The sequence below is a fragment of the Pleurodeles waltl genome, chromosome 6 (assembly GCF_031143425.1).
Source record: "Pleurodeles waltl isolate 20211129_DDA chromosome 6, aPleWal1.hap1.20221129, whole genome shotgun sequence".
Classification (NCBI taxonomy): Eukaryota; Metazoa; Chordata; class Amphibia; order Caudata; family Salamandridae; genus Pleurodeles; species Pleurodeles waltl.
Window position 1 is genome coordinate 603203222 of NC_090445.1, and position 20653 is coordinate 603223874.

The 20653-nt window shown below is 48.0% G+C and overlaps 1 protein-coding gene across 1 annotated transcript in view; it reads right to left on the minus strand.

Annotated features, from left to right (window-relative positions):
* Window positions 1-20653, minus strand: part of INAVA (innate immunity activator) — an 88370-nt gene that overhangs the window by 55791 nt on the left and 11926 nt on the right. The window contains exon 2 of the mRNA XM_069238871.1: window positions 3066-3191. The gene's annotated coding sequence lies outside the window, so the exon portion shown is untranslated. The remainder of the gene's footprint in view (window positions 1-3065; window positions 3192-20653) is intronic.

Sequence of the window (20653 nt, forward strand, 5' to 3'; positions counted from 1 at the left end):
ACTGTTGCAGCACCCTCAGCAGCAGTGCAAGCTTCCTCTATGCATAGTCAGAACCGGAAGAAGACGTGGAAGTTTCAAGCATGCACAGGGAACTTTCCTCGCTTGCAGGACAGGAACACAAGCTTCCCAGTGCACCAGGCAGTGGCAGAACCAGCAGCAGGTGTGCAGGACAGGAACAGAACCAGATGAAACTATGCAAGCTTCCCCATGCACTGGGCAGGGGCAGAACCAGCAGCAGGTGTGCATGTGCACCGGGCAGGGGCAGAACCAGCAGCAGGTGTGCACGTGCACCGGGCAGAGGCAGAACCAGCAGCAGGTGTGCACGTGCACCGGGCAGAGGCAGAACCAGCAGCAGGTGTGCAGGACAGGAACAGAACCAGATGAAACAATGCAAGCTTCCCCATGCACCGGGCAGGGGCAGAACCAGCAGCAGGTGTGCACGTGCACCGGGCAGGGGCAGAACCAGCAGCAGGTGTGCACGTGCACCGGGCAGAGGCAGAACCAGCAGCAGGTGTGCACCGGGCAGAGGCAGAACCAGCAGCAGGTGTGCAGGACAGGAACAGAACCAGATGAAACAATGCAAGCTTCCCCATGCACCGGGCAGGTGCCGAACCAGCAGCAGGTGTGCACGTGCACCGGGCTGGGGCACAACCAGCAGCAGGTGTGCACGTGCACCGGGCAGAGGCAGAACCAGCAGCAGGTGTGCAGGAGAGGAACAGAACCAGATGAAACAATGCAAGCTTCCCCATGCACCGGGCAGGGGCCGAACCAGCAGCAGGTGTGCACGTGCACCGGGCAGGGGCAGAACCAGCAGCAGGTGTGCACGTGCACCGGGCAGAGGCAGAACCAGCAGCAGGTGTGCAGGACAGGAACAGAACCAGATGAAACAATGCAAGCTGCCCCATGCACTGGACAGGGGCCGAACCAGCAGCAGGTGTGCACGTGCACCGGGCAGGGGCAGAACCAGCAGCAGGTGTGCACGTGCACCGGGCAGAGGCAGAACCAGCAGCAGGTGTGCAGGACAGGAACAGAACCAGATGAAACAATGCAAGCTTCCCCATGCACCGGGCAGTGGCAGAACCAGCAGCAGGTCTGCACGTGCACCGGGCAGGGGCAGAACCAGCAGCAGGTGTGCACGTGCACAGGGCAGGGGCAGAACCAGCAGCAGGTGTGCAGGACAGGAACAGAACCAGATGAAACAATGCAAGCTTCCCCATGCACCGGGCAGGGGCAGAACCAGCAGCAGGTGTGCACGTGCACCGGGCAGGGGCAGAACCAGCAGCAGGTGTGCACGTGCACCCGCCAGAGGCAGAACCAGCAGCAGGTGCGCAGGACAGGAACAGAACCAGATGAAACAATGCAAGCTTCCCCATGCACGGGCAGGGGCCGAACCAGCAGCAGGTGTGCACGTGCACCGGGCAGGGGCAGAACCAGCAGCAGGTGTGCACGTGCACCGGGCAGAGGCAGAACCAGCAGCAGGTGTGCAGGACAGGAACAGAACCAGATGAAACAATGCAAGCTTCCCCATGCACGGGCAGGGGCCGAACCAGTAGCAGGTGTGCACGTGCACCGGGCAGGGGCAGAACCAGCAGCAGGTGTGCACATGCACCGGGCAGAGGCAGAACCAGCAGCAGGTGTACAGGACAGGAACAGAACCAGATGAAACAATGCAAGCTTCCCCATGCACCGGGCAGGGGCCGAACCAGTAGCAGGTGTGCATGTGCACCGGGCAGGGGCAGAACCAGCAGCAGGTGTGCACGTGCACCGGGCAGAGGCAGAACCAGCAGCAGGTGTGCAGGACAGGAACAGAACCAGATGAAACAATGCAAGCTTCCCCATGCACCGGGCAGGGGCCGAACCAGCAGCAGGTGTGCACGTGCACCGGGCAGGGGCAGAACCAGCAGCAGGTGTGCACGTGCACCGGGCAGAGGCAGAACCAGCAGCAGGTGTGCAGGACAGGAACAGAACCAGATGAAACAATGCAAGCTTCCCCAAGCACCGGGCAGGGGCCGAACCAGCAGCAGGTGTGCACGTGCACCGGGCAGGGGCAGAACCAGCAGCAGGTGTGCAGGTGCACCGGGCAGAGGCAGAACCAGCAGCAGGTGTGCAGGACAGGAACAGAACGAGATGAAACAATGCAAGCTTCCCCATGCACCGGGCAGTGGCAGAACCAGCAGCAGGTCTGCACGTGCACAGGGCAGGGGCAGAACCAGCAGCAGGTGTGCAGGACAGGAACAGAACCAGATGAAACAATGCAAGCTTCCCCATGCACCGGGCAGGGGCAGAACCAGCAGCAGGTGTGCACGTGCACCGGGCAGGGGCAGAACCAGCAGCAGGTGTGCACGTGCACCGGGCAGAGGCAGAACCAGCAGCAGGTGTGCAGGACAGGAACAGAACCAGATGAAACAATGCAAGCTTCCCCATGCACGGGCAGGGGCCGAACCAGCAGCAGGTGTGCACGTGCACCGGGCAGGGGCAGAACCAGCAGCAGGTGTGCACGTGCACCGGGCAGAGGCAGAACCAGCAGCAGGTGTGCAGGACAGGAACAGAACCAGATGAAACAATGCAAGCTTCCCCATGCACCGGGCAGGGGCCGAACCAGCAGCAGGTGAGTGCGCGCTCTTCAGTCAGGGGGGCCTGTTGTCATCTTGTTTGGTTAGAGTATTGTTGAATAGAGTATTGTTTAGTATTCACCTACTCCGTTATTTTTTTTATTTTTTATCAAACGTGTCAACTCCCAGAATTTCAAGACGATGGAAACGTTTAAAAAGAAAGTTAAGAGAAAGAAATGCGAATCAACTGAATAAAATTGCTTTGGGGGAGAGAGCTACAGAGACGCTTATTTTAAAAAACGAGAATATTTTCGCCAAACAATGTAGGAACATTTTATCGCAATCTTTGCTCGCTGGGGGAGGCGGGGTACAAGGTGTGTGTAGCACACAAATCGGACAACTTCACGAGGTGCAGAAACGGGGAACTCGGCACAGCTTCGCCAAATTCTGCACATCAAAGAGAGCTGTGAAGGTACAAGTGTGAGTAAGACAAGGGTTAAATAACCGGCCTACCGGACACGGTGCCTCTGCGCTTCACATGCCCCCGGTGCGTCCTCACGTCGCGTGCAGGAGGTTGGCGGGTGGTCTCGTGAGCTGGGACTTTCAGAGAGCAGCTTGGTACCCAGAGCAGGCCAGGAGCTGGAGAAACAGAAAAGAGTCTTATAATATCTGTAAGAGAAACAACCATTAGACCGAGTCAAGACTCTGAAGCTAAGAATCGTGGGATTAAGCAGGACTATACCCAGGGCCACTGGATTGATGCCACAGGAGCACCAATATATGCTACAAGGAAAAACAAATTACTAGGTGTTTTTGAGGCTCGCTTGGACCGCGATTCTGGGAATCGATAATTACATTTTGGGCAACAGATTTGAAGCCATAAAAAGGTTGCTAGAAAGTACTGACGCAGAACTGCATCAAACGTCTGTAAAATGTAAATACAATACAACACAGAAAACACTGGCCCTTGTTTCCGAGGTAAAATTCGTAATGCCTGGTTAGAAGGGAGTGCGTGGTGTGAAGATTTGCATCTTACAAGTGACAGTGGGTCTTATTTTAACACTCCGTGCCTGTATTAAAAGGTTGTTTTACCACAGAGGTCGACATATAATAATGCGCTCTCAGCAAATAAATAAAGGGAGGGTCCAAGTCCTCGTACATGAGAAAGTGCTACCATGGATCACTGCCCCAAAGCTGCGTGCCCCTCCTGCCAGAGCGAGAACCATGCTCTGTACACTGGCAACCCGGAGAACCTGCCGCTGCCCCCTTGGCAGGATACCACAGGCACGCCGGGCAGATGGGAGGGGCGGCCACCCCCCAGGGATGTCTCCTTGGTAACTGCTACGCTGCGTAAACAAAAGACATCTGGCAGGCTGGGAAGGTCCGTTGATAGGCCCGCAGGGCAGAACCCACACCACTCGCTGATCTTTGTTAACACTGTGCCCCAGTGCAGCTGGGGAGCATGGTGTGGGCAAATCGGACGGGACACGCCCCATGCAAATGCAACTGCTATTATTATATGATGCCCCATACTAAGTTAATGCAGTTAACTAGAGCCCCCACAATGTTGCCGCTGAGCCTCAGAAAACTAAAGAGATTTGCCCAGAATCACACAGTTTGATCAAATGTGGAAGCCAGGATTAAAATGCAGAAATCCTGGTTACAGCCAACGACTTAACGACTAGACCACATTTCCGAATGTTCAAACTAAAGTGAGCTAAGCTCCTCCTCCCCCTACCTATTCCCGAAGTGTCCCCCATTTGACTTTACCTCAGACGCCATCTTCTATCCAGCTCTCACTGGCCAGTAGCAGAGAGATCACGCCTTTAGGTACAACTATGGGGGTTATTCTAACTTTGGAGGAGTGTTAATCCGTCCCAAAAGTGACGGTAAAGTGACGGATATACCACCAGCCGTATTACGAGTTCCATAGGATATAATGGACTCGTAATACGGCTGGTGGTAAATCCGTCACTTTTCCGTCACTTTTGGGACGGATTAACACCTCCTCCAAAGTTAGAATAACCCCCTATGTGTCCATTCAACAAATTAAGTTGTAGGTCATCAGTTACAACGCACTGGCACGAGCAGGCAGCATCACAACGAAAGACGTTAGGCACCCTTCTGAAAGTGGAATTCCAAACGAACCCCAATTTGATGGAATAATCACATGTTGCGCGACTTCCTAAAACTGCAGGCCTGACCCATGTGCAGCCTGAATTAATTTCAAGATTTTCAAAGAAACAAAATCCATCGCTCTTCTTACTGTCCTCAGAACGGCTGTGAGTTTGCATATTTCCAAATCAGAATTACAATCCTGTCAGATTTCGTTCAATAAAGGTCTGGTAATGTCTAGGGTCTCTATGTCTGTCACCGGAGCCTGGGCTTCTAGTCCTGGTCTCTCATTTAACAAACCAAAGCATTATGGGATTTGTAGTACTAATTCACTACATTGAATCCAATTGTACAATATTATACAGATATGCCTTATGCTAAAGTGACTACAGGCGTAGCTACTAAGCTATAGGATCAAACGGAAATCCTACTCAAGCTACAAAATCTAAAAAACGAGAGAATTAAAGGGCATCCACAGTCGCAGCTTCTTGCCAAAACACAGATATCCTACAGCTGAAGTTACCAAATGACTACATCAGTGTTGCCAAGAACACAACACTCCAGCTCTGTTCTTTCTTTAACAGCTCACTGATTTGTGTTAGTTCAATTGGATCCACTGAAGTGAACCAGAACCAGATTTCCTGCAGTATATTTGGTTGTACAAGAGAAACTTCAAGCATGGGGTAGTATTCTTGGTGATATGTGGTCATCAAGAATAACTAGAATATAGACTGCAGTCAACCCACCTGGCCACACAGCCACGCTCTCGGATAAATTCAAGCCATCGACACACTGCGCTATAAGGCGATTCGGTGATATCACAATAGCTTGTTGATCCTATGGCAGCCCTGGTATGTCTGTCAGACCCATGTGCCACAAACACCTCCAGTCCAGATTTTTTCTGTGCATTCTGGGATTTGTAATATTATTTAACCCACTGAAAACAGGCCTAGAAGAACTAGATACTAAAGAAAAACCTGGATGGGAGAAACTAGTAATACACGGACATGGCAAACCTCTCCCCTATACCATGGGCTAGATGTTTGGGGCAAAGAGAGGCACACGTAAGGGACTATGAAAATTGAGAGATTTTCTGACAGACCATGCAAGCCCCTTTAGAAGGATGCATCTCCTTGAAGGGATGACAAAGCTGAAACAGAGTCAGTGGCATGTCATTCTGGACTGACATGTATCTAACTCCATTACCAGCCCTTTATCTTCAAATCAGATATATAAACCCAATTGGGTCAATGAATTAAAAACAAGACTACATTTTCCAGAGCTCAATAGTTTATCAAACGAAAGGCCAAGAGGAAAACACGATGTCCTGCTGCCATGGAGTGAACAGGCAACCTTACGTCTGTGCCATTCCAAGGATATCCTTGGGAGGCGATTAGATGCCACATCGCTGTCTCGCATGAAATCGATGCCAAAGTAAAGAAAGATGGCTGATGGCCCAGTTTCACAAAAGATACAGTAAGACTCTTCATCCAGAAAAGCTAGGAACACTGCAGAATAACCACATAGCATTTGAGGTACAGTGTCAAACCTTCTGCCTTGTGGTCTCTCTTTCACATCCATGTCAGTACTCAGTATTCCAATGGAAGGGGTGACTTGTAGTGCCCCACAACTTCAAAAACATCAAACTCCTACATGGCTGGCTACGCATAACACACCATAGTGCTTCATCAGGTGAGTTACTAGGACATACCGTTGCATCCCCAAGGCTCCTTTCTCGTCCGTTCTGCCTCTTGGTCCGTCACATGTCCCCGAGCGGTGCTTCGGGGAGTCTTGTGCTGGAAGCAAGCTATAGATTTACAGAAGATACCACGAGTTTCCGTGTTCAGGTAGCGTCTGCTCTTGTTCACGTGGCTTATACTGGCGCCCTCCCATCAGTCAAACACCCTTTCTGTCGGCGCCTTCATACCCGCCTGGCACTTTGCCTACTGAACCCGCCGCCACTGCTTTCCTGCATCCAACCACACACTTCGTTTTATAAAGCGTTCACGTTGGCTTAACATATGTTTTTGCAAAAATCGATTATTTTTTCAATGTCCTCGAGGTTTTTGTGTTTTTAAACAGTGCAGTGATCGGGTAAACATTTCATTCAAATACACGAATGCACTGAAACCAATCTATCCCAAAACCGTCCCTGGTCTCATTCTAGCCTAATAAAAGATACTGCCCTCCAGCATCCCACGTCTTGAAGCCGTCGCACGAATTTCATTCCTGGAAAAATGACTATTGCATTATATACTCAGTCTAGGCAGAACCATGGATTACACCCACTGAACTGTTTGTATCGCACAGACGCACGCACCACGCACAGGCTTCAGTCTTTCATCCAGTCCAGGTACTTTCATACATTGGTGCACTTGTGAACCTGGCGATCTACACTCTAGCAGGACACAAACTGTGGGGAAAAACGAAAATCCCGCTGTCACAGTAAAAACAGCGGATAAACCGTTTGCCTTAATCACACTTATAAAATTACAAAACATGATGCATGGGCCCATAACATGCCGAGAAGGCAGCAAATCACTTAACAAGCGGTATTTGCTGTTTTCTGGGTCCTTCGTAATCCTGCCCAGGACCAGATCACCTTGTCTCAGACACCCGACAGTGTCTATTGCTGCCAATAGGAAGCATTAAACACACTCGAGAAGGCGTCATTGGCAAGAGCATTCAGCCATGTGAAGAGAATCCAGCATCCATGTGAAGAGGAAGAAGAGAACACGTAACCACTAATCAATCAAGCAAGCAATCAATCATTGAAACAATAGGTATGAGACAACAGGCGACGATTAGATCAGCTGAGTCTGGCGGAAAGACTAGACTATACTTCACTGACCCATTTGGCACAGAAAGACCCCTTTTGTCAAAATGCAGAGCACTCAAGTTTCCCTGGTCCATGTCCGAGCATCATATACAGTCCAGGTTTGCATTGCATTCTGGGACTTTCTGATGCTTACTACAAATTTTAAAAAATACAACCCCTTGCATATAAAGTCAATAAAAAACATATTTTACTGGCACATCTGTCTTATGACCTCATGTCACAGGACCGTATAAGGGAGGCTGAAATTGGAGTTTGTCCTTTATTCACAGTCCTTCATAAAGGTTACCGGAAAGTAATCAGGCCATAACTCATTTGTCACTCTTCCTGAATATAGTCATCAGCTGGCTAAGTTTTCTCGTTCTATATACATGTAGCTCATTGCATTCCGGCACCTGTGGTTGAGAATTTATAATGAGATACACAAGAGAACCATTATCATATTGCACAAAGAAAACCTGGACTGGGTGCCCTACTCACGCCTGGAACAGGAAGGCTTGACACATTATACAAACATCAACCACATATACACAGAAACTCCTTGCCGAAGTGATAACCATTAAGAATTGCAGAGGCTCCCCCCAATTCGGGGGAGCTGGGCTTATGGCAGGGTGCCGGGGCCTGAACCGGGATCCCCATGCTAGCCACCACAGCCAACTGGGGACAGCTAGGGCACAATTAGTTGGCCAGCACTAAAAGCGCTTCCTGAACCATCCCCAGCAATGGGATCTGACCCTACCCTTTATAGGAGCCATGAGGTGGCGAGTGGGTTCTTTCCCTCTTGCCATCTTGGAGGACGCATTGATGCCCAGAGTCCACCTCACAGCTCTTCCTACTGCTTTTCATCAACGGCACGCTCCCTGCAGTGACTTTGCAGCCAGAGCTCTCCTCGCAGCAGAGGAGCCCCCGGGAGCCGCACAAGTTAGAGCGCTTACTCAATTTACTTCGTAGGATTCGACTGGAATTTTATCTAAAGTCATGGTGATGGCTAGTGTCCTGCCTAACACCCCTTTTCTCTTGCAGGTCATATTGGTAAGTCATAATTATGTTGGCTGGCAGGTGAGGTCACGATCGGTAGGGACATTTCAGGTCCATGTAAGGCATCCTTTTATACCAAAATAATAGAGGAGTCACTGGACCCTTCAAGGGGTGCTGGCAGCAAGTTGAAAGGTGATTGAAGTGGCGCGGGGGCTTGAGGGCGGTTGCTTACACGCGGTCCTTACCGGGCAACCACTCGCGCAGGCACGGTTGGCACAAGCTAGCACAGGCACTTAGGGGGAGGAAGACGGGTGTAGGGGTACCAGAGGTAGGTATCCTAAAGGGGAGATGGGCCCCTTGCACAGGAACTCCCGGTAAGGGAGGTCAGTGGGTGGGGTCCTCCTATAAGGATGTACCCGTCCATGTCCTTTTATGGAAAAGGGTTTTTAAGAGGAAGGGTCTCGGAACCAATCATGATCTCACTCGTAAAAGTTATGTTTTTGAAGGATGCACAGGAACATTTATACAATCGTTTATAATTTACAACAATAGTTATTGTTAGGTAACCCCCATGTACTAGTGCCTCTGTTAAGGCTAGGGCTGAATTCTGTAAAAAAAAAAAAAATGTAAAATTGGGGGTTAGTGTGCATAAAAGTGATGACATTGTGTTTTTGTATATATGTGTAAATAAATACAGGTGGGGGTCTTATGACCCCTAGCCCAAATAACTGGATTTGGATTCTTGTCAGTGACATTGCAGGTTTTTAAATAAGGGGACAGAGGTGGCTATCTTGCCATACACGACCTTCATGGTGAGAAGGATGTTCTCTAATGAAAGAGGTCCAAAAGAACGTTCTACCAATAAATCAGTGTCCCAAAAGGATATCCTATCAATCACATCAATGCTCTTAAAACTAGAGGCAGATCCCATAATGTAAGTGAAGGTCTGACCTGAGCACAGAACATGATAAGGAAACACTTTTCAGTAATTTAGATACAAAATCTTCTTCATCCTTTAACTTCTCCCAGGGACTTCTTAACACTTTGATGGCTGCCCACTGAGCTCTTAAAGTTTACATTCAAACTTATCTCCAACGAATTGAAGGACTGCAACTAAATCACATTCTAGTGGGAATAATGAATGCTTCGTGCACCACTTTCGGAAATTCCTTCAATGTCATGCATGCAACTTTAACACTGATGAATGACCAGACTCCTGTATGGCAATAGCTACGTATCTCAGAACTTTCTCCTTTGCAATCCCCTCCTCTCAACTTCCAAACCGAGAAGCACAGTCTTTGTGGTAGCTACGTCTCTGCAGATGCCAGAAGACATGGGGACAGAGGAAGAATCGAAGAAGGGAGAGGATGTGACGTAACAGTCAGAGTTGCCAACTTTGGATCTGGGGATCCAGATTCGAGTCTCGGCTTTGGCTCAAAATGCTGTGATTCTGGGCAAATTACTGCATCTCCCTGTGCCTAAAAAAATAAAAAATAAAAAATAAAAGAATGAAGGTGTTATGTAACTGGTGCTCATGTTAAGAGCTCCAACACCTCTGGGTCAAGTTTGTGCTACATAAAACTGCAAAAAAATGTGGTTGGGTTGCTAATGCCTTCAGAATGAGGAAACATTGCCTTCATGGCCAAAATGGAAATACCATGTTTAGGGCCAGATGTATCAAAGGGTTTTACCCACTCTGGTGGTCATTCTGACCCTGGCGGTCTTTGACCGCCAGGGCGGAGGACCGCGGGAGCACCGCCGACAGGCCGGCGGTGCTCCAATGGGGATTCCGACCGCGGCGGTAAAGCCGCGGTCGGACCGGCACCACTGGCGGGGTCCCGCCAGTGTACCGCCGCCCCATTGAATCCTCCGCGGCGGCGCAGCTTGCTGCACCGCCGCGGGGATTCCGACCCCCCCTACCGCCATCCAGATCCCGGCGGTCGGACCGCCGAGATCCGGATGGCGGTAGGGGGGGTCGGGGGGCCCCTGCAGTGCCCATGCCACTGGCATGGGCATTGCAGGGGCCCCCGTAAGAGGGCCCCTACATGTATTTCACTGTCTGCTGCGCAGACAGTGAAATACGCGACGGGTGCAACTGCACCCGTCGCACAGCTTCCACTCCGCCGGCTCGATTCCGAGCCGGCTTCATCGTGGAAGCCTCTTTCCCGCTGGGCTGGCTGGCGGTCTGAAGGCGACCGCCCGCCAGCCCAGCGGGAAAGTCAGAATTACCGCCGCGGTCTTTCGACCGCGGAACGGTAACCTGACGGCGGGACTTTGGCGGGCGGCCTCCGCCGCCCGCCAAGGTCAGAATGAGGGCCTCTGTGTCTATGGGAAAATGCTTTAGTACATGTGGTCCTTAGTTCCTTGTCTTCTCTCTGCAACATTGCCAACATCTTGGGGAATATTGAGAAGGGTTTAAAGGCATAAAGATGCTTTTAGGCTGCATGCCGAACAGAGCATCTACCACCCATGATCCTTTCACCACATTCCTGGAGCAGAATCTGGGAACTTGAACACTGAGAGGAGAGGCAAAGAGATCCAGGAATGGTCTCCTGAATTGTTTGCATATCTTCACAAATGTACCTCTGGATAATGTAATTTCTTTTCATGATGAGAATATATGACTGAAGAAATCTGCGCGGATTCTGTCTTTCCCCTTGTATCAACTGCTGTTGTTGAAACTGGCACCCTTAAACAAGCATTTGCAATGCAACGGGTCTCGCATTTGCTCGACTTAGGGTCATTAGCTTTGTAAAGTCCTTACCGGACTTTTACTGCCACATAAAATGAAAATGAAAAGTAATACAGTTTTACATAAGCAACCCGATTTAAAGTGTCACACCATGTGCGTGAAGGAGCACACAAAATGAAACAGAAGTTCGCTCGCAGTCAAACGTATTGGCAAATGTGCAACGAGATCATGCTGCTTAGGAAATAAAAATAAAAAGTAGTCCAGAAACCATGCTGAAAACATGGAGCCTTGTATGTTTTCAGTAGCTGGACGGTGCGCTCGATGAGGGCTTAAGAACAGAAAAGGCATGACATATGCATGCCTTTCACAAATAAAATCAAGCGATATTTAAAAGACAAGCCAATCCACCAACAAAACTGATGGGGTGCAGTAGGCGTGGTTAAAAGCCCACAGCAAGATTGCAGCAGGCTAGAGCGCTTTTGCGCTCGACCCTAAAGAGTGGCAAGTCATCAGAATCAAAGATTTCATTCCCCCTTGGTTTTTCATGGATGCTACTGAAACCATGTCTGATCTGACTACTAGATTTTGACCCGTGATCCAATCCTGAAAAGGTAGCAGTGCCTTCTATATAAGTATAAGCTCCCTCCAGTTGGATGACTGATGAGTCTCCAGAACTGACCATCTTGCATGGAATGACTGTACCCGAATGTTGCTACCCACTTAAAGGAGCTTGTGTCAGTAGTAAGTACTAAAAGTAGGTCCACCTGTATCTGCACTCCCTTGGACAGCGACTCTGGATCCAACCACCAAAGCGGATCCTGTATTATCTACTGAAAAACAGGGATTTGCATGTTGAAATTTTGCAGTAGTGGATCCCAATGGGCCTGAGGATAAGACCACATGAGCATAGAAGCAGGCTTGCTTAGGGCACCATGGAAATTGCCGCTGCCATATGACTTTAGGCTGTCAGCCACTCTCTCACTGAGTTTGATTGATTCTTCAAGATTTTTATAAAGGATTTGCATAAAGATTTTGCTCTTAGTGGAGGAAAAACAAAACTTGTTGATCTGTTGATATCTGTTTGGACTCTTGCTCCAGTAAAGGTCAAGTCTTCCTATGGTGCCAGCTGACATCTCGGAAAATTATAATTTTTCCTGCAATCACAGACAGCCTTCATTCTTTCCAGGACTTGTGCCGCTGACGATGTATGGAGAAGCCAGGAGGTAGGGATAGAGCTTCCATCTTTGAAGATGCGGGCACCACCTCTGTAAACACTTGAGGGGCAGACTTTAGCCGAAATGGAAGAAGCTTTAACTAGCAATGGGTTATCTGAATATAAAGCCTCAGGTATTGCTCCTGCTCGATTGTCACTGGTACATGAAGGTATGCATCTGGAAGATCCAGGGTTATCATATGCATATAATCTTTCTTTGAAATGATATGAATTATTTTATGAATGTCTCCAATGTGACGGGGACTGACCTCACCCATTGATTCAGAGTCTTGGGGTTGAGCACCATTCTGAATCCACCTTAGATCTTTGTGACTCTGGACACAATTGAGTAGAAATCCTTCCTTCTGTCCTATTCTGGTACTTCTGCAATCACTGACTGTAAACTCTAGGCCAGGGTTCTGCAAAGTCGGTCCTGGAGAGCAAGGTGCATGCCAGATTTTTAGCATATCCACATTTAGAAAAATTGAGATTTCTGAAACATCTTTTTTCTAAATGTGGATATGCTAAAAATCTGGCATGGACCCGGCTCTCTAGGACTGACTTTGCAGAACCCTGCTCTAGGCCAAATGCTCTCCTCTTTCTTTTTTTGTGAGGCGCTGGTGTTGGCCAAACTCCAGAGTCTGGAGAAAGAGTCAATAGCTCTAGCCTGCATTTCAATGTGATGATCTGGAATAGACAGGCACCTGAAGTGGATTCCTCCCAGGACTGAAAAAATTCTAAACTGTAAACAGCTGGCCAACGATGCCATAGTCAGGACATTTTTGTTGTTTATTAGGCAAACTTGGCTACTGTTTTTGCTGTTGATCGCCACTATAACCCTTTCATTCGTATGTATTTGCTTGTTGGTTGTAGAAGTATTTATAAACAATTTATAGCTGTTAAGCTGCTCTTGCTTCATTTTGGATAAATGTTTATTTTCTTGTAATAATTTATGAACTTTATTCTCCAGCTCTGGCCCAAACAAATGAGGTTCCCCCCTAGGTAATCCTCAATGCTACCTTCCTCTGTCGTGAGTCTGCATGCCAGTCTATTATAACCAGATTACACCAGGCCAATATAGATGCTTTCCCTGGTAATGCTGCTGTTCTAAAAACATCAAAGGATATGTTTGACATATTATATTTAATTCCCCATGCTTTCTAATAAAGATGAAGGTGTCCTTCTGTAATGTACTGACTGATGCTCATGTTAAGTGCTCCAACACCTCCGGGTCGAGGAGTGCTATATAAAACTGCAAAAAAAAAAAAAAAAAAGGTGTTTGGATTGATAATGCTTTAGAATAAGGATCCATTACCTTCTTGGCCAAAATGGAAATGCCATGTTTAGTTACTTGCCCTCTGCAATACTGTCAACATCTTGGGAAATAACGGGAAGGGTAGAAAGGCATTAAGGAGTTTTTATGCTGCATGATGAACACAGAATCTATCCCCCATGCTCCTTTCACTACGTTTCTGAAAGAAGCTTGTTCCTTCTTCTGCTGCTTTGAAGAGATGTTTGCAATCCGACCTCAGAGACTGTGAAAATCATTGTTTGTGGATCCCATTATATAGAGCAGACCAAAAACCAATGCACCAGGCCTGGCTGCCCTGCCCCTCAAAGGAGATCAGGACAGTAGGCCCACAGTCCTAGTTACTGCACCTTTCACTGAAGCTCTTTCAGTACAGATTGAGGCCTCTCTGGAGGAAGGACACAAGTCTGTTAGGCTGCCACCCACCACAGCAGCGGTACACAGAATTAAATGACCGAGGGGTGGCTACAGTGATTGCTGCAGGCCCTCATCTGATACATGTAAGGAGCTGAGATTACAGGAGCACATTAAGGTCTATTTGAAATGGGGGAAGTGAGCAGAGGTGAAGTGATAGTACAATGGTTGAGTGGAGGAGGAGATGGTCCTACGTTGCCTGAAAAGTCAGTTGTGGCTGGGATTAGCATATTGCAATAGGATTATGTGGAGGGAAGTCCTAAAAGTGCGTCCATTCCAATTGAGAGGTGGCAGGAGGTCCCATCTCCCCTACCTTGACATACACTTTGGGTTGTCAACATTTGCTGAGTGAGGAGCTCATTGTAGAATATTGCATTGGTCTCCTCGCGGAGTCAACAGACGTTGTTTCTGCACAGCAGCTCTCAGAAACGTTGCAGCCAAGTGAACGTGGACATACAGTATATCCAGGTCTTTGCTCTAAACCCACCACCCTTCGAAGTTTGTGAGATGCTACAGTTTGTCGCTTTTGTGGTTAAATATGGGGGGTCCTACCTCACAGCAGATAACAGTGCCACCCCCTGGGGAGTGGGAAATCCACAACAACTCTTTTATAGATTGCAAACCACAATCATTAACTTGCATCTTCCGACAATGTCATTCAGGCTAACTGCACCCAAAACTCAAGATCTTAAGACCAAAACAAGGTATCACTAGTGAGAAAATCTCCATTCAGCTGCCAGCTGCTGCAACGCAGAAAGGGCTTCAAAAAGAGATAATAATATGAATGTGGATAATGGCCAAACCATCTGATGACTTTAGTGAACAAGAATAAAATACTGAATAATCTCAGACAATTTAAACAATATTAATGGGTCGCACAAACTCGTACTTGAAAAAAGAAAATGGAACTTGCTTCAGAACCGATGGGAAGAAAAAGATTTCTGCAGCTGAAATTACTTATGAACCAATACTACTCCATGGGGATACCATGACCTCATACGTGGTAGTGGCCAGTGCTTGGAGGCAGTTCAGTGATGCATGAATAGCTGGTCCAGTCCTGGTTTTACATAAATTGTATTTGTGCAGCAAGAAGAGCACTGTATGTGGTCAAAAGCAAAGATCCAGCCAACAAGTGATTTGAGAGGTAACTGATTTCTGGATTGTAACTGAAACATGTTGTGGCATTCCTTAAAGAAGCGGGTCATCTATTCTTCATAAGCTGGAGCAGGGTTGGGGACAGTCCCGATAGATGCAAGGATGCTGTTCCAGATCCTGGGTACACAGATTGAAAGGCCTGTTGCCTTGTTTTTACACTTATTTAGCTCCAGTTTGATTAGTGTCTTGGCTGATGGTGCGTCAAGGTCCAAAAGAGAGGACAAGCTTGTCAGCCAGAAATGTGAGGGTGTTGGTCATGATGGCTTTGTAAACGATGCAGCTGGTTTCGAAGATGTTACTTGGCCGGCTAGGGGAGCCAGTTAAATTCCTGCAGGATATGGTGACGTAATCATATTTGACGTGCTGCAGCGTGTAAGGTGCCATGCAGGGGTTCCAGTGTGCAGTCTGGAAGGACATGGAGCAGAGAGTGCTTTGCATTTGATACTTGTTATTTTGTGTGCCTATTACACAAACAAGACATGACTACAAGCCCCAAAATGCAAACAGAAAAAACAAGAAATAAAACTAGGCATGGGCCACCTTGTGAACTCTGGCTTTTAAGTAACAAGCCATAGGAACGTATATGGGTTGAATCCATTCACATTTATAGGTACTTCTTTATTTCAGATAGATAAGCCCCAAAAGAAAAGCACTCTAGGTTAAAAGGACAGAATGGTTAAAGGTGCTTGTCCTGACAGGGAAACATTGAGAGCCATGCTGATGGTTTCTGGTGGCCAGGGGCGTAGCCTGGTCAGTATTAGGGGAGGGTTGAGCTTCAGATTTCCCGACAATTACGCTGGCACAACCCTCTTAAGAGGCATTGGTAAGGGTGAGGAATGCGGATTGGTAGGTGTACTAAGTGCGAGAAAGCATATTTTGTGAAATAAGCAACATTTTTGAAGTCTTACCAAAGACAGAGAGAGAGAGTGAGAGAGTGTGTGTGTGTGTGTAAATGTCCTGGTGAAATCCGACGACACTTCACCCACCATACCCGACTGAAGGCACCTGCACCCCAGCCCCCCACCCCACCCCCAAAGCTACGCCTCCGCTGGTGGCCAGCAGTATAACATTAGCTCATTCCCACCAGGACAGTCCAGCTGTAGAATCAGACCCGTTCAGACTTTATTCTTCCAAAGCCAAACAGGAAAACTGAATCAGGACGGGCTAAAATAAAAATGTTCAAAACAGCCCCACGCTACAGCAGGCCACGACTAGAAAGCAGCCGACCTGCGTGCATCCTACTGGGGAAACGCCAGAGTGGCGGGGTGGCTAGTCCGGCCCTGCCTACCTCCGCCTCTATCCAAGCGCTACAAGTAAAGCTGCCATCGCGTGGCTTTGCTTTTTTTGGGGAGGAGGGTCAGTTCCCAGGAGCCTGTGCTCCTTGGACATTCTAGGACACCCGCGGTGCACCCCGGGACGTGCGCCTCAAGTATTTCTCTAATTAACTCTGGATCTCCGGCCCCCCGCCCCTAATCAACACCAGCCCGGTGAGAGTCCACGACAGGGAGGCGTCTGGCGGGGGCTTGGTGGCTGATTCAGCTGAGGCACAAATGTGGATTTAACTTTCTTCTCCTGTCAGCAGAACTCCTTCGACACCTCCCCCCGCGGGTTACAAAGATTGACCTGTGTGCTCTCGAGCTTAAAGAGCTCTCAGAGGGGTGGGGGCGACAGGGCAGCAGCCGTGTCCCCTCCCCCGACAAAGGCAAAAAACCTTGTCCCAAAAACAAAAGAGCTGCGGGCCATGTAGCCTGCCACTGAAGGGACTCAGTGTAGTGGAAGAAATCACCAGAGCTTAAAACTAGTAGAGTTCTGGCTGACTTCCTTCCTTCCTTCCCCCTTCCCCCCCTCCCCCCGCAAGCATTCACCGCGAGGAATACTAACACCCCTCCTCACCAGAACCCCCACCTACACACACTTCCATTCAAGTCTCCTGCTGACATCCTGGTGTCAAACCTAGGGTACGTTTTCAAACTGTAAATTATGCAAAGCTGAAAAGTGGCTGGTGCCACCTGTAACACCACCAGCCAGCCAGGCTTTCAAACCAACAGGCATTGTGGGACATGTGGTTCTGATATTCACCACTACACGTTTGTCGCAAAAATCACGGCAAAGTAATACTTGCAGAAGTGTCAGGATTGCCTGTCATACGTGACACAGGGCCAGTGGCACAAATGCATAGGGCTTCCTGTCACCGTTGCGTATTCCTCCAGAGCCCCACGCAAGACCGAAGTAGCTCACCTACGACTTTTCTTTTGTCAAAGATTTCAAAATGTGAAGGGTGAACCGAAGACTGGATGAGCTATTCACGTCAGGTATGGAGCAACCGAAGTTATTGTGAACTAACGCTAGAAATGGCTTTCCTAATAAACATGAGAGTTAAATGGCCCCATGCCCACGAGCTCAGAGAGTTACCTCAGGCCAGCCCTTGTTCTTCAGCCAGTAGCAGTAAATACGGTAAGTATAGGGAGGCTGGGCCTGGAGTTAATCCGGCCAACTGCAGTTTACATACGGAGACACTGCTATTTTGTGAACCAACACGGCAACTAGAGGCATATTCTGTAGAGCTGGGGTGTAGCTGCACACCTCAAGTTTATCTTAATTGTGAAAATCCCAAACATAAAGGGAAAGAGTGGGTCCACTTTGATTTAAATGTTCCTTTGACATTAGCATATAAGGCTATACATCCAGATACTGAGAGGCCATATAATCAATTGAATAACTCTTGGCACAGTGCAGAGATCCGGCTTGTGTGCCGGTAGGGGTGCGAGGCAATCCTTAGGCCAGCCAATGCCTGGAAGTGCGAGCTTGGACGTCAACTCACCAAAATGCCAGGGGTATCGGAAGTGACGTCACACGCCATTTCATCTTTACTTTCAATCACACACATGCCTACACCTACACAAGCATTCACTCAAACACGCCCTCTCTTTTCTATAAGTACCCGCTCATCCGCAAGCATGCACACAGCATATAGTTTCATGTGTTTTTTTTACATACCTCAGGTACTAATGAAGGCCATATTCCAGCTGACTGTACCCCATTATTGAATTGCACTGACAGGGAATCATATTTTTTTATTCACCATTAATGTAGTAAAAACTGATTGAAAACAAGGAAGTGGAGCCCAAAGCAACCTCCTGAAGGACGAGCTGCCCCTGTGCTCCTGGCACTGATTTTGCCACCTGAGGCCAGGAGTCGCAAAGGCAGAGCCAGGGGGCCGCAAGGGGCAAGCTGGGGGTCGCAGCTGCGACCCCTACATGGCGCCCACGAGTAAGCGTTGCTCGGAGCTGTTTCCTGGCCTTAAATTCTGTATAACTTTCCGCCTAGTCGTGGCATTTCAGTCATCAGTATGCAGGCAGGTAACCCCTTATTTAGCATTCGGCTAACAAGGCCAAAAATGCTTACAATTCCAAACCAAGAAACTGTTAAGAATACAAGACAATATATTGCAACTTTAGTACGGCTACAAACGAAGCAGTAAAAATAAAAAGACGCACGAGGAAATTAAAACAATGGGCCCCTTGATACAGAAGCTAAAAATAATCCATTAGTCACCACTGCTAGATTCCCAGGAACACGTTATGAAAACTCGCCTTTTTAAAGTTCTCATAGCTACACCACACATTTCACAACAGTGTCTGCATGCCGATGCGTGAACGACACACTTAAAATGGGAAAAGCAAAACCGCGTGTACCGGAAATCACAGACTGGACACCTGTTCCCCCTGATATAGGCCAAACTGGGTAAGACGGCCTTGCTTTGCTGTGTAGTGCTGTGCATTTTGTGCACAGCAGAGAGTTCGGTTGTGCAGTCTCCTGGCGCCCCCGGGGGCCTCAGTATGGAGACTGGTCATGCGAAATTCGGTGGTTCTTCCACTTGTTTGAAATGTGTATTATCTCATATGTAGCTTTCATCAAATAATCTAACCAAGAAAATAATGAGTCAGCAGAGTAGGGAATAAGAAAAACGTCAATTAACAGACAGGAGAAACACGAATATAAGCACTAGAATATGTAAAAGAGAAGAATAACAGGAAGAGACCCAAAAGTGCTAGCCCAATGGAAGGAGCAGAGCCAGTATACAGGCAAGAAAACCCCAGAAGCAATGGGAATAAAACAAAGAAAGAGAGAGACAGGCAGGAGAAAGACGTAAGGAGAGGAAACAGGGATGCGAACTACAGAGGGGGATACTGAGCAAAGAAGCAGAACCCGAATAAACACAGAGAGCGCTGCATTCAAAACCGTGGAATAGACATGATTATTCGCCAGAGAGTCGGCCACAACCATTGGCTGTTTCAAGTCATTCCTATAAAACAGGAAGCCGCACTTAAAACCTGACCCATTCTTTGCAGACTCGGACATCTTTCCATACAGTACACAACAAGCGCCAGACTGTACTAAATACACATGCAGAGATGTGGCGAGTAAAATGTGCGATTTATTAAGTTTGTTCACTTTGTTGAGAGGGTGTGATTCATAAGAGGCGGATTTCTAGGTGGCTGATGATGCCCCACCCTTTCACGAACAGTAATGTTTATTTATCAGTACACTCCATTCGGTATGTGTTACATGCTAACCAGGAAGCCATAATTATATATCTACCACGTTTGTTGATGTATCCTTTCCCATTTTTCCCACTGTCTCTTTTCTGCTTTTCCCTATTTCCACTCACCCTCCCATTGGTTCGTTCCTCCTGACTAGAGTACAATGTTGGATAATGTTGACACAGTTGGTGATGTGAGGACTTTCCTTGCGAAACACTACTGGGCTGTGCCCCTAAGGTACTTCAACAGTGAAATAAAGAAGCTTGTTTTGATCCACTTGGGATTACCTCATTATGTCACTTGTGCAATACACTTATTGTATTTGGGGTTTATCGTCTCACTTGAAATACCTTCGACTACTAGCAACACAATGTGACATAAAACAGTTGTGAGGAGGAAGTTACATACAAACAGAGTCCTCCTGAATAAGAAATTGTGAGTGGAGGTATTAGAAATTGGGTCTCTGGTTAGTAGAGGTATGCACTCAGTCAAAGGAGGGACCACAATCCTAGTTGGGGCAAGTCAATAACATGACATAAATTAGCCTGTGCTCCCCATCTGGTAGCTTGGTGCAGAGCAGGCAGGCCTAACGTAGAAGGCAATCTGTAAAGTACTCGTGCAACACACAAACAATAACCCCAAGAGGTACACCACAGAAAAAGACTTTACACAAATGTAGAAAAATAAAGCTTGTTTATATGGTTACTTTTAAGTTTAGCACAATACAGATCCAATTCACGAATAGCAAATTATTGGTTTTGCAGACTCACAAACAGCAAGGTTGATGAGCAAATATAAAGATCACAGGGGTGGTGCAGGAGACTCCTCGGCACGGTTGTGCGATG